The 16,003-nt window shown below is 41.4% G+C and overlaps 8 non-coding genes across 8 annotated transcripts; all 8 read left to right on the forward strand.

Annotated features, from left to right (window-relative positions):
• The first annotated feature begins 700 nt into the window (after window positions 1-700).
• Window positions 701-807, forward strand: LOC140547220 (U6 spliceosomal RNA). The gene has a single exon (XR_011978400.1). It is a non-coding gene; the product is annotated as a U6 spliceosomal RNA (small nuclear RNA).
• Window positions 808-2,295: 1,488 nt separating this feature from the next.
• Window positions 2,296-2,402, forward strand: LOC140547221 (U6 spliceosomal RNA). Its single transcript, XR_011978401.1, has one exon. It is a non-coding gene; the product is annotated as a U6 spliceosomal RNA (small nuclear RNA).
• A 1,209-nt stretch (window positions 2,403-3,611) lies between these two features.
• LOC140547222 (U6 spliceosomal RNA) lies at window positions 3,612-3,718 on the forward strand. The gene has a single exon (XR_011978402.1). It is a non-coding gene; the product is annotated as a U6 spliceosomal RNA (small nuclear RNA).
• A 1,495-nt stretch (window positions 3,719-5,213) lies between these two features.
• Window positions 5,214-5,320, forward strand: LOC140547223 (U6 spliceosomal RNA). The gene has a single exon (XR_011978403.1). It is a non-coding gene; the product is annotated as a U6 spliceosomal RNA (small nuclear RNA).
• A 1,489-nt stretch (window positions 5,321-6,809) lies between these two features.
• On the forward strand, window positions 6,810-6,916 carry LOC140547224 (U6 spliceosomal RNA). Its single transcript, XR_011978404.1, has one exon. It is a non-coding gene; the product is annotated as a U6 spliceosomal RNA (small nuclear RNA).
• A 1,489-nt stretch (window positions 6,917-8,405) lies between these two features.
• LOC140547225 (U6 spliceosomal RNA) lies at window positions 8,406-8,512 on the forward strand. The gene has a single exon (XR_011978405.1). It is a non-coding gene; the product is annotated as a U6 spliceosomal RNA (small nuclear RNA).
• Window positions 8,513-13,364: 4,852 nt separating this feature from the next.
• Window positions 13,365-13,471, forward strand: LOC140547226 (U6 spliceosomal RNA). Its single transcript, XR_011978406.1, has one exon. It is a non-coding gene; the product is annotated as a U6 spliceosomal RNA (small nuclear RNA).
• Window positions 13,472-14,965: 1,494 nt separating this feature from the next.
• Window positions 14,966-15,072, forward strand: LOC140547227 (U6 spliceosomal RNA). Its single transcript, XR_011978407.1, has one exon. It is a non-coding gene; the product is annotated as a U6 spliceosomal RNA (small nuclear RNA).
• Window positions 15,073-16,003: the final 931 nt, after the last annotated feature.

The raw sequence follows: 16,003 nt of genomic DNA on the forward strand, positions 1-16,003 counted from the left end.
GGAATAACCTTAGCGAGTTTGAAATGACTAAAAATTCATATATACTTCTAACCACAGATATTGTAAAACACAAGTCATTGCAATATTGTATGTCCTACCTATTCTGCACCAAAACCTTAGCCCATCTGTGTTTCGTTTTAATGTACAAAGCTGTATTAGTATAATGGAAATAAAATTTAATTGAGTTGTATGTTACTTGTCTGAACAAAATCTTGAATTTCTAATATGATTAACTTGTATTGGAAGTTAAGCCACGCAATGTAACCAAGGTTCAGACGTCCATATAATAATGATAATAATAATAACAAGCCAAAGAACCCAGCTAAAGAACAGTTACACGTTTTGGGAAATTCTGGAAAATTAGGGAAGATTCAAGAACTAGAAAGGAAGTATTTATCCTTATGAAGCTTTTGAAAAACTCACCCCTTGCTGAGGTGTCGAGGGTCCAAAAACTGCATATCTCCCAGAATACACCTTGAGAGGTCGAATTCAAGAAATGAAAGAAAGACCTTAAAACTATTAAAGAAAGACATTAAAACTAATACCATTTACTTAGAATTTCGGAAATAACTGCATAATGGTTTTATATGCAGTTTTGGGCCCTTTTGAGGTGAGAAGGTGGGATTGTGTGCACTAACCATGATGTAGAAAAAAAGCAACTGGCCCAGGTATATATGCCAGACGTTTGGGCTCCCAGTTCGTGCTTGCTACGGCAGCACATATACTAAAATTGGAACGATACAGAGAAGATTAGCATGGCCCCTGCGCAAGGATGACACGCAAAATCGTGAAGCGTCCAATCTTTTCCTCCTGGTATCAATAACGATCAAAAAAAATTTCTAGCAATCTTCCATTATGTATTTTCGGTTGGCTGAGCTGAAGTTCATATACGTCACCACTAAGCGGCGCTCTAACACAGCACATGTTACGTGCTCCGCTTTACCTACATCATTTTTCATTATAAAGGGCTTCAGAAGAGTGTAGTAATGCTTCAACACAGAGAAATTTGAAAGCAGGATATTCAGGACTGTCAGCGTGGACTTACACTTTGAGAGAATTCACCTTAAAAAGATTAAAACGTAAAAGAACACTCCATCGCTATATTAACTAATATTGCGCTACAGCGGCAGGACTGACAACACTAGACCGACCGAGGGTGCTGCGAAGACGGTTAAAAGCAAATATCGGTGGCGGCTGCAGAAGTTACAAAAACAATGTGTTTAGGAACTCTGGGCGATTGCTGCAAACTGACGCGCAGTTAAATGTTGTGAGCAAAACGATTTATTATCAAATTAAAGCTACATTTTTCTTTTTTTTTCACCTGGTTGTTGTTCGAATCTTTCGTACCGTACTGTTCTCCCTACCTGATCGCTGGCTGCTACTTATTCATGCTCTTTACACTCTGTTTACGTACAAGATGCTGTGTACAAAACCAGACTGATCTGCGTTAGCATACTCTCCTGTACTCCCTGTTTTACTCTTCCTTTCGGTGCATTTACATTTACCACATTTAGTAGCGCTCTTATCCAAGGGCAACTTGGAAAAGTGCTTTGCTATTTACTCTGGAATAACCTCAGCAAGTTTGAAATGACTTAAAATTCATATATACTTCTAACCACAGATATTGTAAAACACAAGTAATTGCAATATTGTATGTCCTACCTATTCTGCACCAAAACCTTAGCCCATCTGTGTTTCGTTTTAATGTACAAAGCTGTATTAGTATAATGGAAATAAAATTTAATTGAGTTGTATGTTACTTGTCTGAACAAAATCTTGAATTTCTAATATGATTAACTTTTATTGGAAGTTAAGCCACGCAATGTAACCAAGGTTCAGACGTCCATATAGTAATGATAATAATAATAACAAGCCAAAGAACCCAGCTAAAGAACAGTTACACATTCATTTGTGAGTGGCTTCACATACTCCTTTAGGGGGTTTTGGGAAATTCTGGAAAATTAGGGAAGATTCAAGAACTAGAAAGGAAGTATTTATCCTTATGAAGCTTTTGAGAAACTCACCCCTTGTTGAGGTGTCGAGGGTCCACAAATCTCCCAGAATACACCTTGAGAGGTCGTATTCAAGAGATGAAAGAAAGACCTTAAAACTATTAAAGAAAAACATTAAAACTAATACCATTTACTTAGAATTTCGGAAATAACTGCATAATGGTTTTATAAGCAGTTTTGGGCCCTTTTGAGGTAAGAATGGTGGGATTGTGTGCACTAACCATGATCTAGAAAAAAAGCAACTGGCCCAGGTATATATGCCAGACGTTTGGGCTCCCAGTTCGTGCTTGCTACGGCAGCACATATACTAAAATTGGAACGATACAGAGAAGATTAGCATGGCCCCTGCGCAAGGATGACACGCAAAATCGTGAAGCGTCCAATCTTTTCCTCCTGGCATCAATAACGATCAAAAAATCTTTCTAGCAATCTTCCATTATGTATTTTCGGTTGGCTGAGCTGAAGTTCATATACGTCACCACTAAGCGGCGCTCTAACACAGCACATGTTGCGTGCTCCGCTTTACCTACATCAGTTTTCATTATAAAGGGCTTCAGAAGAGTGTAGTAATGCTTCAACACAGAGAAATTTGAAAGCAGGATATTCAGGACTGTCAGCGTGGACTTACACTTTGAGAGAAGTCACTTTAAAAAGACTAAAAAGGTGAAAGAACACTCCATCGCTATAATAACCAGTATCGCGCTACAGCGGCAGGTCTGACAAAACTAGGCCGACCCAGGGTGCTGCGAAGACGGTTAAAAGGAAATATCGGTGACGGCTGCAGAAGTTACAAAAACAATGTTTTTAGGAACTCTGGGCGATTGCTGCAAACTGACGCGCAGTTAAATTTTGTGAGCAAAACGATTTATTATCAAATTAAAGCTACAATTTTCTTTTTTTTCACCTGGTTGTTGTTCGAATCTTTCGTACCGTACTGTTCTCCCTACCTCATCGCTGGCTGCTACTTATTCATGCTATTTACACGCTGTTTACGTACGAGATGCTGTTTACAAAACCAGACTGATCTGCGTTAGCATACGCTCCTGTACTCCCTGTTTTACTCTTCCTTTCGGTGCATTTACATTTACCAAATTTAGTAGACGCTCTTATCCAAGGGCAACTTGGAAAAGTGCTTTGCTATTTACTCTGGAATAACCTTAGCGAGTTTGAAATGACTAAAAATTCATATATACTTCTAACCACAGATATTGTAAAACACAAGTCATTGCAATATTGTATGTCCTACCTATTCTGCACCAAAACCTTAGCCCATCTGTGTTTCGTTTTAATGTACAAAGCTGTAGTAGTATAATGGAAATAAAATTTAATTGAGGTGTCGAGGGTCCACAAACTGCATATCTCCCAGAATACACCTTGAGAGGTCGTATTCAAGAGATTAAAGAAAGACCTTTAAACTAATAAAGAAAGACATTAAAACTAATACCATTTACTTAGAATTTCGGAAATAACTGCATAATGGTTTTATATGCAGTTTGGGGCCCTTTTGAGGTAAGAAGGTGGGATTGTGTGCACTAACCATGATCTAGAAAAAAAGCAACTGGCCCAGATATATATGCCAGACGTTTGGGCTCCCAGTTCGTGCTTGCTACGGCAGCACATATACTAAAATTGGAACGATACAGAGAAGATTAGCATGGCCCCTGCGCAAGGATGACACGCAAAATCGTGAAGCGTCCAATCTTTTCCTCCTGGCATCAATAACGATCAAAAAATCTTTCTAGCAATCTTCCATTATGTATTTTCGGTTGGCTGATCTGAAGTTCATATACGTCACCACTAAGCGGCGCTCTAACACAGCACATGTTGCGTGCTCCGCTTTACCTACATCATTTTTCATTATAAAGGGCTTCAGAAGAGTATAGTAATGCTTCAAAACAGAGAAATTTGAAAGCAGGATATTCAGGACTGTCAGCGTGGACTTACACTTTGAGAGAAGTCACTTTAAAAAGACTAAAAGGTGAAAGAACACTCCATCGCTATAATAACCAGTATCGCGCTACAGCGGCAGGTCTGACAAAACTAGGCCGACCGAGGGTGCTGCGAAGACGGTTAAAAGCAAATATCGGTGACGGCTGCAGAAGTTACAAAAACAATGTTTTTAGGAACTCTGGGCGATTGCTGCGAACTGACGCGCAGTTAAATGTTGTGAGCAAAACGATTTATTATAAAATTAAAGCTACAATTTTCTTTTTTTTTCACCTGGTTGTTGTTCGAATCTTTCGTACCGTACTGTTCTCCCTACCTGATCGCTGGCTGCTGCTTATTCATGCTATTTACACGCTGTTTACGTACGAGATGCTGTTTACAAAATCAGACTGATCTGCGTTAGCATACGCTCCTGTACTACCTGTTTTACTCTTCCTATCGGTGCATTTCCATTTACCACATTTAGTAGACGCTCTTATCCAAGGGCAACTTGGAAAAGTGCTTTGCTATTTACCCTGGAATAACCTTAGCGAGTTTGAAATTACTAAAAATTCATATATACTTCTAACCACAGATATTGTAAAACACAAGTCATTGCAATATTGTATGTCCTACCTATTCTGCACCAAAACCTTAGCCCATCTGTGTTTCGTTTTAATGTACAAAGCTGTATTAGTATAATGGAAATAAAATTTAATTGAGTTGTATGTTACTTGTCTGAACAAAATCTTGAATTTCTAATATGATTATCTTGTATTGGAAGTTAAGCCACGCAATGTAACCAAGGTTCAGACGTCCATATAATAATGATAATAATAATAACAAGCCAAAGAACCCAGCTAAAAAACAGTTACACGTTCATTTGTGAGTGGCTTCACATACTGCTTTAGGGGGTTTTGGGAAATTCTGGAAAATTAGGGAAGATTCAAGAACTAGAAAGGAAGTATTTATCCTTATGAAGCTTTTGAAAAACTCACCCCTTGCTGAGGTGTCGAGGGTCCAAAAACTGCATATCTCCCAGAATACACCTTGAGAGGTCGAATTCAAGAAATGAAAGAAAGACCTTAAAACTATTAAAGAAAGACATTAAAACTAATACCATTTACTTAGAATTTCGGAAATAACTGCATAATGGTTTTATATGCAGTTTTGGGCCCTTTTGAGGTGAGAAGGTGGGATTGTGTGCACTAACCATGATGTAGAAAAAAAGCAACTGACCCAGGTATATATGCCAGACGTTTGGGCTCTCAGTTCGTGCTTGCTACGGCAGCACATATACTAAAATTGGAACGATACAGAGAAGATTAGCATGGCCCCTGCGCAAGGATGACACGCAAAATCGTGAAGCGTCCAATCTTTTCCTCCTGGCATCAATAACGATCAAAAAATCTTTCTAGCAATCTTCCATTATGTATTTTCGGTTGGCTAAGCTGAAGTTCATATACGTCACCACTAAGCGGCGCTCTAACATAGTACATGTTGCGTGCTCCGCTTTACCTACATCATTTTTCATTATAAAGGGCTTCAGAAGAGTGTAGTAATGCTTCAACACAGAGAAATTTGAAAGCAGGATATTCAGGACTGTCAGCGTGGACTTACACTTTGAGAGAAGTCACTTTAAAAAGACTAAAAGGTGAAAGAACACCCCATCGCTATAATAACCAGTATCGCGCTACAGCGGCAGGTCTGACAACACTACGCCGACCGAGGGTGCTGCGAAGACGGTTAAAAGCATATATCGGTGACGGCTGCAGAAGTTACAAAAACAATGTTTTTAGGAACTCTGGGCGATTGCTGCGAACTGACGCGCAGGTAAATGTTGTGAGCAAAACGATTTATTATAAAATCAAAGCTACATTTTTCATTTTTTTCACCTGGTTGTTGTTCGAATCTTTCGTACCGTACTGTTCTCCCTACCTGATCGCTGGCTGCTACTTATTCATGCTCTTTACACTCTGTTTACGTACGAGATGCTGTTTACAAAACCAGACTGATCTGCGTTAGCATACGCTCCTGTACTCCCTGTTTTACTCTTCCTTTCGGTGCATTTACATTTACCACATTTAGTAGACGCTCTTATCCATTGGCAACTTGATAAAGTGCTTTGCTATTTACTCTGGAATAACCTTAGCGAGTTTGAAATGACTAAAAATTCATATATACTTCTAACCACAGATATTGTAAAACACAAGTCATTGCAATATTGTATGTCCTACCTATTCTGCACCAAAACCTTAGCCCATCTGTGTTTCGTTTTAATGTACGAAGCTGTATTAGTATAATGGAAATAAAATTTAATTGAGTTGTATGTTACTTGTCTGAACAAAATCTTGAATTTCTAATATGATTAACTTGTATTGGAAGTTAAGCCACGCAATGTAACCAAGGATCAGGCGTCCATATAATAATGATAATAATAATAACAAGCCAAAGAACCCAGCTAAAGAACAGTTACACGTTCATTTGTGAGTGGCTTCACATACTCCTTTAGGGGGTTTTGGGAAATTCTGGAAAATTAGGGAAGATTCAAGAACTAGAAAGGAAGTATTTATCCTTATGAAGCTTTTGAGAAACTCACCCCTTGTTGAGGTGTCGAGGGTCCACAAACTGCATTTCTAACAGAATACACCTTGAGGGGTCGTATTCAAGAGATGAAAGAAAGACCTTAAAACTATTAAAGAAAGACATTAAAACTAATACCATTTACTTAGAATTTTGGAAATAACTGCATAATGGTTTTATATGCCGTTTTGGGCCCTTTTGAGGTAAGAAGGTGGGATTGTGTGCACTAACCATGATCTAGAAAAAAAGCAACTGGCCCAGGTATATATGGGTTTGGGCTCCCAGTTCGTGCTTGCTACGGCAGCACATATACTAAAATTGGAACGATACAGAGAAGATTAGCATGGCCCCTGCGCAAGGATGACACGCAAAATCGTGAAGCGTCCAATCTTTTCCTCCTGGCATCAATAACGATCAAAAAATCTTTCTAGCAATCTTCCATTATGTATTTTCGGTTGGCTAAGCTGAAGTTCATATACGTCACCACTAAGCGGCGCTCTAACATAGTACATGTTGCGTGCTCCGCTTTACCTACATCATTTTTCATTATAAAGGGCTTCAGAAGAGTGTAGTAATGCTTCAACACAGAGAAATTTGAAAGCAGGATATTCAGGACTGTCAGCGTGGACTTACACTTTGAGAGAAGTCACTTTAAAAAGACTAAAAGGTGAAAGAACACCCCATCGCTATAATAACCAGTATCGCGCTACAGCGGCAGGTCTGACAACACTAGGCCGACCGAGGGTGCTGCGAAGACGGTTAAAAGCATATATCGGTGACGGCTGCAGAAGTTACAAAAACAATGTTTTTAGGAACTCTGGGCGATTGCTGCGAACTGACGCGCAGGTAAATGTTGTGAGCAAAACGATTTATTATAAAATCAAAGCTACATTTTTCTTTTTTTTCACCTGGTTGTTGTTCGAATCTTTCGTACCGTACTGTTCTCCCTACCTGATCGCTGGCTGCTACTTATTCATGCTCTTTACACTCTGTTTACGTACGAGATGCTGTTTACAAAACCAGACTGATCTGCGTTAGCATACGCTCCTGTACTCCCTGTTTTACTCTTCCTTTCGGTGCATTTACATTTACCACATTTAGTAGACGCTCTTATCCATTGGCAACTTGATAAAGTGCTTTGCTATTTACTCTGGAATAACCTTAGCGAGTTTGAAATGACTAAAAATTCATATATACTTCTAACCACAGATATTGTAAAACACAAGTCATTGCAATATTGTATGTCCTACCTATTCTGCACCAAAACCTTAGCCCATCTGTGTTTCGTTTTAATGTACGAAGCTGTATTAGTATAATGGAAATAAAATTTAATTGAGTTGTATGTTACTTGTCTGAACAAAATCTTGAATTTCTAATATGATTAACTTGTATTGGAAGTTAAGCCACGCAATGTAACCAAGGATCAGGCGTCCATATAATAATGATAATAATAATAACAAGCCAAAGAACCCAGCTAAAGAACAGTTACACGTTCATTTGTGAGTGGCTTCACATACTCCTTTAGGGGGTTTTGGGAAATTCTGGAAAATTAGGGAAGATTCAAGAACTAGAAAGGAAGTATTTATCCTTATGAAGCTTTTGAGAAACTCACCCCTTGTTGAGGTGTCGAGGGTCCACAAACTGCATTTCTAACAGAATACACCTTGAGGGGTCGTATTCAAGAGATGAAAGAAAGACCTTAAAACTATTAAAGAAAGACATTAAAACTAATACCATTTACTTAGAATTTTGGAAATAACTGCATAATGGTTTTATATGCCGTTTTGGGCCCTTTTGAGGTAAGAAGGTGGGATTGTGTGCACTAACCATGATCTAGAAAAAAAGCAACTGGCCCAGGTATATATGGGTTTGGGCTCCCAGTTCGTGCTTGCTACGGCAGCACATATACTAAAATTGGAACGATACAGAGAAGATTAGCATGGCCCCTGCGCAAGGATGACACGCAAAATCGTGAAGCGTCCAATCTTTTCCTCCTGGCATCAATAACGATCAAAAAATCTTTCTAGCAATCTTCCATTATGTATTTTCTGTTGGCTGAGCTGAAGTTCATATACGTCACCACTAAGCGGCGCTCTAACACAGCACATGTTGCGTGCTCAGCTTTACCTACATCATTTTTCATTATAAAGGGCTTCAGAAGAGTGTAGTAATGCTTCAACACAGAGAAATTTGAAAGCAGGATATTCAGGACTGTCAGCGTGGACTTACACTTTGAGAGAAGTCACTTTAAAAAGACTAAAAGGTGAAAGAACACTCCATCGCTATAATAACCAGTATCGCGCTACAGCGGCAGGTCTGACAAAACTAGGCCGACCGAGGGTGCTGCGAAGACGGTTAAAAGCAAATATCGGTGACGGCTGCAGAAGTTACAAAAACAATGTGTTTAGGAACTCTTAGCGATTGCTGCAAACTGACGCGCAGTTAAATGTTGTGAGCAAAACGATTTATTATAAAATCAAAGCTACATTTTTCTTTTTTTTCACCTGGTTGTTGTTCGAATCTTTCGTACCGTACTGTTCTCCCTACCTGATCGCTGGCTGCTACTTTTTCATACTCTGTTTACGTACGAGATGCTGTTAACAAAACCAGACTGATCTGCGTTAGCATACGCTCCTGTACTCCCTGTTTTACTCTTCCTTTCGGTGCATTTACATTTACCACATTTAGTAGACGCTCTTATCCAAGGGCAACTTGGAAAAGTGCTTTGCTATTTACTCTGGAATAACCTTAACGAGTTTGAAATGACTAAAAATTCATATATACTTCTAACCACAGATATTGTAAAACACAAGTCATTGCAATATTGTATGTCCTACCTATTCTGCACCAAAACCTTAGCCCATCTGTGTTTCGTTTTAATGTACAAAGCTGTATTAGTATAATGGAAATAAAATTTAATTGAGTTGTATGTTACTTGTCTGAACAAAATCTTGAATTTCTAATATGATTAACTTGTATTGGAAGTTAAGCCACGCAATGTAACCAAGGTTCAGACGTCCATATAATAATGATAATAATAATAACAAGCCAAAGAACCCAGCTAAAGAACAGTTACACGTTCATTTGTGAGTGGCTTCACATACTCCTTTAGGGGGTTTTGGGAAATTCTGGAAAATTAGGGAAGATTCAAGAACTAGAAAGGAAGTATTTATCCTTATGAAGCTTTTGAGAAACTCACCCCTTGTTGAGGTGTCGAGGGTCAACAAACTGCATATCTCCCAGAATACACCTTGAGAAATCGAATTCAAGAAATCAGAATCAGAATCAGAATCAGAATCAGAATCTCTTTATTTCACCAAGTATGTTACCCATACAAGGAATTTGTCTTGGTGAGAGCAACACGCATGACAAGTAACAAAGAAACACAGAACACAGTCTTAAACTAAAGGAAAATGACACTAAACAATAAATAGGGTAGGGGATAAATTAAAAAAAGTAGAAAGTACTAAAGGTAATAAAGGTAATAAAGAGCTGAAAAATATATTTACAGAAAAGAAAAGGACATCTGTACAGGTGTGCAAATAGTCATAGTGCAAAATAGGCAGAGTGCAAATAACTGTTCAGTCCGGTTTGGTACAGTTCAGTTGTAAGTTTAGAGGTTTACAGTGGGAGGTGACCACTGTGATTGAGGAGCGCTACAGCTCTGGGGAAGAAGCTGTTAGCATGACGTGTTGTGCTGGTTTTGATGGACCGCAGTCTTCTACCCGAGGGGAGTGTCTGGAAGAGGAGGTGTCCAGGATGTGAGGGGTCAGATGTAATCTTGCCAGCCCGCTTCCTCATCCTGCTGGAGTAGATCTGCTGAAGTGATGGCAGGTTACATCCTATGATCCTCTCTGCTGTCCTGATGATGCGCTGGAGTTTGGTTCTTTCTTGTGAGGTGGAGGAACCAAACCAGATAGTTATGGAGGCTGTGATAATGGACTCGATGATCGCTGTGTAGAACTGGATCATCAGGGTCTGTGGCAGGTTGAATTTCTTGAGCTGTCTCAAGAAGTACATTCTTTGTTGAGCTTTCTTGATGATGGAGATGGTGTTTTTCTCCCATTTCAAGTCTCTGGAAATGGTGGTGCCCAGGAACTTGAGTGACTCCACCATTGATACTGCAGTGTTGTTGATGTGGAGGGGGGGAAGGGTGGGTGGATTGCGTCGGAAGTCCACCACCATCTCTACAGTCTTTTCTGTGTTTAGCAGCAGGTGGTTGTTGCTGCACCAGGACACCAGCTGCTCAATTTCCTTCCTGTAAGCAGACTCATCACCGTTGGCTATGAGGCCCACCAGAGTGGAGTCATCTGCAAATTTCAGGATCTTTACAGCTGGATCTTTGGAGACACAATCATTAGTGTAGAGGCTGAAGAGAAGGGGTGAAAGAACACAACCCTGAGGGACTCCAGTACTGAGTGTCCGGAGGTCTGAATTGTGCTTCCCCAGCCGCACCTGCTGTCTCCTGTCTGTCAGAAAATCCACGATCCACCGACACATGGAGTCTGGCACTGACAGCTGGGAGAGCTTGGCCTGAAGAAGCTGCGGCACAACAGTGTTAAAGGCCGAGCTAAAGTCCACAAACAAAACCCTAGCATAGTTTCCATGGCTGTCGAGATGTTGCAGGATAAAGTGCAGGGTCAGGTTGACCACATCATCGACAGACCTGTTTGCTCGGTACGCAAACTGCAGGGGGTCCAGCAGGGGATCTGTGATGGACTTCAGGTGGGCTAGGATCAGGCGTTCAAAGACCTTCATGACTACAGAGGTCAGGGCGACAGGCCTGTAATCATTCAGTCCGGTGATGGTGGATTTCTTGGGAACTGGAATGATGGTGGAGGTTTTGAAGCAGGCTGGAACAGAGCAGAGTTCCAGTGATCTGTTAAAAATGTCTGTAAACACTGGAGCTAGTTGGTCACAGCAGTGTTTTAGGGTGGATGGAGAGACTGAGTCGGGCCCGGGGGCTTTCCTCACCTTCTGTCTGCTGAAGAGCCTGTGAACATCCTGCCGGTTGATGCAGAGATGAGCAGGAGGCAGAGGTGAGAGGGCCAGTGTGGGGGTGGAGGTGGAGGGGGGTGATGGGTGGTAGACGGTCCGATTGTCTTTTGTGAGTTCAAATCTGCAGTAGAACTCATTCAGGTCGTTGGTGAGGTGTCGGTCGTTCAGGAGGAGGGGGGTCTTTCTCACCTTGTGACCAGTGAGAAGCTGTAGGCCTTTCCAGGCTGAAGATGGGTCGTTAGCAGTGATGTGTCTGTTCAGCTGCTCTGAGTACTTGCTCTTCGCAGCTCTAATCCCTTTCTCCAGTCTGTATTTGGCCTCCTTAAAGACAGTTCTATCTCCACTCCTGAATGCTTCCTCCTTTTCCCTCCGAAGCTGTTTGAGTTCAGCAGTAAACCAGGGTTTGTTGTTACTGTATCTCACCTGTGATTTAGTTGAGATACAGCTGTCTTCACAGAAACTGATGTATGACGTCACAGTGTCTGTGTATTCGTCCAGTCCATCTGTCGCCTCCTCAAACACAGCCCAGTCTGTGGATTCGAAGCAGCCCTGCAGCTTCTCAATGTCTCCACTGGTCCACCTCTTCACTGTTGTGATGACCGGCTTGTTGGTTTTGAGTTTCTGCCGGTAGGTTGGAATGAGGTGAACGAGGCTGTGATCGGAGAGCCCGACAGCTGCGCGCGTGACCGCGCGATAGGCATTCTTGATACAGGTGTAGCACTTGTCCAGTGTGTTGCCTTCTCGTGTTGGACACGCGATGTGTTGTCTGTATTTGGGCATCTCCTTCGTGAGGTTCACACTGTTAAAATCCCCCAGAATGATGAGGAGTGAGTCCGGGAACTCCCGCTCCACCTTCGTGATCTGTTCCGCCAGCTGTTTCAGCGCGTCGCTCGTGCACGCGCTCGGCGCAATGTAGGTGCCGGCTAGGATGAACGAGCTGAACTCTCTGGGCGAGTAGAACGGCCTACAGGTAATGAACAGAGACTCCACATGAGGGGAGCAGGATTTTAACAGTACCGTAGTGTCTCTACACCAGCGCTCGTTGATGTAGAAGCAGATTCCTCCTCCTCTGCTCTTGCCGCTGCGCTCCGCGTCTCTGTCCGCTCTGTGCAGCTAGAAGCCCGGGAGGTGCAGCGCGCTGTCCGGGGTCAGCTCGGTCAGCCAGGTCTCAGTGAAGCAGAGCGCAGAAGCAGTGGAGAAGTCCTTGTTAGTTTGGTTAAGCAGGAGTAGTTCCTCAGTTTTGTTGCTGAGAGATCGGAGGTTGGAGAGGAATAATGAAGGTAGAGGTGTGCGAGCCCCGCGCCGCCTCAGACGCACGAGCGCGCCGGCTCGTCTGCCCCTGCGCCGGCTTCTCCACAGTCTCCTGGCGAGGCCGAGCGCGGTCAGCGCGGCTGTGGCGAGGATCTCCGCACAAACTGAAGTTTCTTGTACAAATTCCGGGATGTTTTCAGGGGAAATGTTGTTCCTGAAGCTCAGTAGTTGTTCCCTGCTCCAACTAGCTGAGTTAGACGTACAATAGACAACATTAACAAACAAAAACAAACACCACACGGAGGAGCTCGTCACCGTGGCTGCCATCCTCGGCGCCATCTTGGATTGAGGGAGGGAGAGGGAGAGAGAGGGAGCCTCTCCCTCACAGAAATGAAAGAAAGCCCTCAAAACTAATAAAGAAAGACATTAAAACTAATACCATTTACTTAGAATTTCGGAAATAACTGCATAATGGTTTTATATGCCGTTTTGGGCCCTTTTGAGGTAAGAAGGTGGGATTGTGTGCACTAACCATGATCTAGAAAAAAAGCAACTGGCCCAGGTATATATGCCAGACGTTTGGGCTCCCAGTTCGTGCTTGCTACGGCAGCACATATACTAAAATTGGAACGATACAGAGAAGATTAGCATGGCCCCTGCGCAAGGATGACACGCAAAATCGTGAAGCGTCCAATCTTTTCCTCCTGGCATCAATAACGATCAAAAAATCTTTCTAGCAATCTTCCATTATGTATTTTCGGTTGGCTAAGCTGAAGTTCATATACGTCACCACTAAGCGGCGCTCTAACATAGTACATGTTGCGTGCTCCGCTTTACCTACATCATTTTTCATTATAAAGGGCTTCAGAAGAGTGTAGTAATGCTTCAACACAGAGAAATTTGAAAGCAGGATATTCAGGACTGTCAGCGTGGACTTACACTTTGAGAGAAGTCACTTTAAAAAGACTAAAAGGTGAAAGAACACTCCATCGCTATAATAACCAGTATCGCGCTACAGCGGCAGGTCTGACAACATTAGGCCGACCGAGGGTGCTGCGAAGACGGTTAAAAGCATATATCGTTGACGGCTGCAGAAGTTACAAAAACAATGTTTTTAGGAACTCTGGGCGATTGCTGCGAACTGACGCGCAGGTAAATGTTGTGAGCAAAACGATTTATTATAAAATCAAAGCTACATTTTTCTTTTTTTTCACCTGGTTGTTGTTCGAATCTTTCGTACCGTACTGTTCTCCCTACCTGATCGCTGGCTGCTACTTATTCATGCTCTTTACACTCTGTTTACGTACGAGATGCTGTTTACAAAACCAGACTGATCTGCGTTAGCATACGCTCCTGTACTCCCTGTTTTACTCTTCCTTTCGGTGCATTTACATTTACCACATTTAGTAGACGCTCTTATCCAAGGGCAACTTGGAAACGTGCTTTGCTATTTACCCTGGAATAACCGTAGCGAGTTTGAAATGACTAAAAATTCATATATACTTCTAACCACAGATATTGTAAAACACAAGTCATTGCAATATTGTATGTCCTACCTATTCTGCACCAAAACCTTAGCCCATCTGTGTTTCGTTTTAATGTACAAAGCTGTATTAGTATAATGGAAATAAAATTTAATTGAGTTGTATGTTACTTGACTGAACAAAATCTTGAATTTCTAATATGATTAACTTGTATTGGAAGTTAAGCCACGCAATGTAACCAAGGTTCAGACGTCCATATAATAATGATAATAATAATAACAAGCCAAAGAACCCAGCTAAAGAACAGTTACACGTTCATTTATGAGTGGCTTCACATACTCCTTTAGGGGGTTTTGGGAAATTCTGGAAAATTAGGGAAGATTCAAGAACTAGAAAGGAAGTATTTATCCTTATGAAGCTTTTGAGAAACTCACCCCTTGTTGAGGTGTCGAGGGTCAACAAACTGCATATCTCCCAGAATACACCTTGAGAAATCGAATTCAAGAAATGAAAGAAAGACCTTAAAACTATTAAAGAAAGACATTAAAACTAATACCATTTACTTAGAATTTCGGAAATAACTGCATATTGGTTTTATATGCAGTTTTGGGCCCTTTTGAGGTGAGAAGGTGGGATTGTGTGCACTAACCATGATGTAGAAAAAAAGCAACTGGCCCAGGTATATATGCCAGACGTTTGGGCTCCCAGTTCGTGCTTGCTACGGCAGCACATATACTAAAATTGGAACGATACAGAGAAGATTAGCATGGCCCCTGCGCAAGGATGACACGCAAAATCGTGAAGCGTCCAATCTTTTCCTCCTGGAATTAATAACGATCAAAAAATCTTTCTAGCAATCTTCCATTATGTATTTTCGGTTGGCTGAGCTGCAGTTCATATACGTCACCACTAAGCGGCGCTCTAACACAGCACATGTTGCGTGCTCCGCTTTACCTACATCATTTTTCATTATAAAGGGCTTCAGAAGAGTATAGTAATGCTTCAAAACAGAGAAATTTGAAAGCAGGATATTCAGGACTATCAGCGTGGACTTACACTTTGAGAGAAGTCACTTTAAAAAGACTAAAAGGTAAAAGAACACTCCATCGCTATAATAACTTGTATAGCGCTACAGAGGCAGGTCTGACAACACTAGACCGACCGAGGGTGCTGCGAAGACGGTTAAAAGCAAATATCGGTGACGGCTGCAGAAGTTAGAAAAACAATGTTTTTTGGAACTCTGGGCGATTGCTGCAAACTGACGCGCAGTTAAATGTTGTGAGCAAAACGATTTATTATTAAATTAAAGCTACATTTTTCTTTTTTTTCACCTGGTTGTTGTTCGAATCTTTCGTGCCGTACTGTTCTCCCTACCTGATCGCTGACCGCTACTTATTCATGCTCTTTACACTCTGTTTACGTACGAGATGCTGTTTACAAAACCAGACTGATCTGCGTTAGCATACGCTCCTGTACTCCCTGTTTTACTCTTCCTTTCGGTGCATTTACATTTACCACATTTAGTAGACGCTCTTATCCAAGGGCAACTTGAAAAAGTGCTTTGCTATTTACTCTGGAATAACCTTAGCGAGTTTGAAATGACTAAAAATTCATATATACTTCTAACCACAGATATTGTAAAACACAAGTCATTGCAATATTGTATGTCCTACCTATTATGCACCAAAACCTTAGCCCATCTGTGTTTCGTTTTAATGTACAAAGCTGTATTAGTATAAAGGAAATAAA

Source organism: Salminus brasiliensis, chromosome 24 (genome assembly GCF_030463535.1).
Source record: "Salminus brasiliensis chromosome 24, fSalBra1.hap2, whole genome shotgun sequence".
Classification (NCBI taxonomy): Eukaryota; Metazoa; Chordata; class Actinopteri; order Characiformes; family Bryconidae; genus Salminus; species Salminus brasiliensis.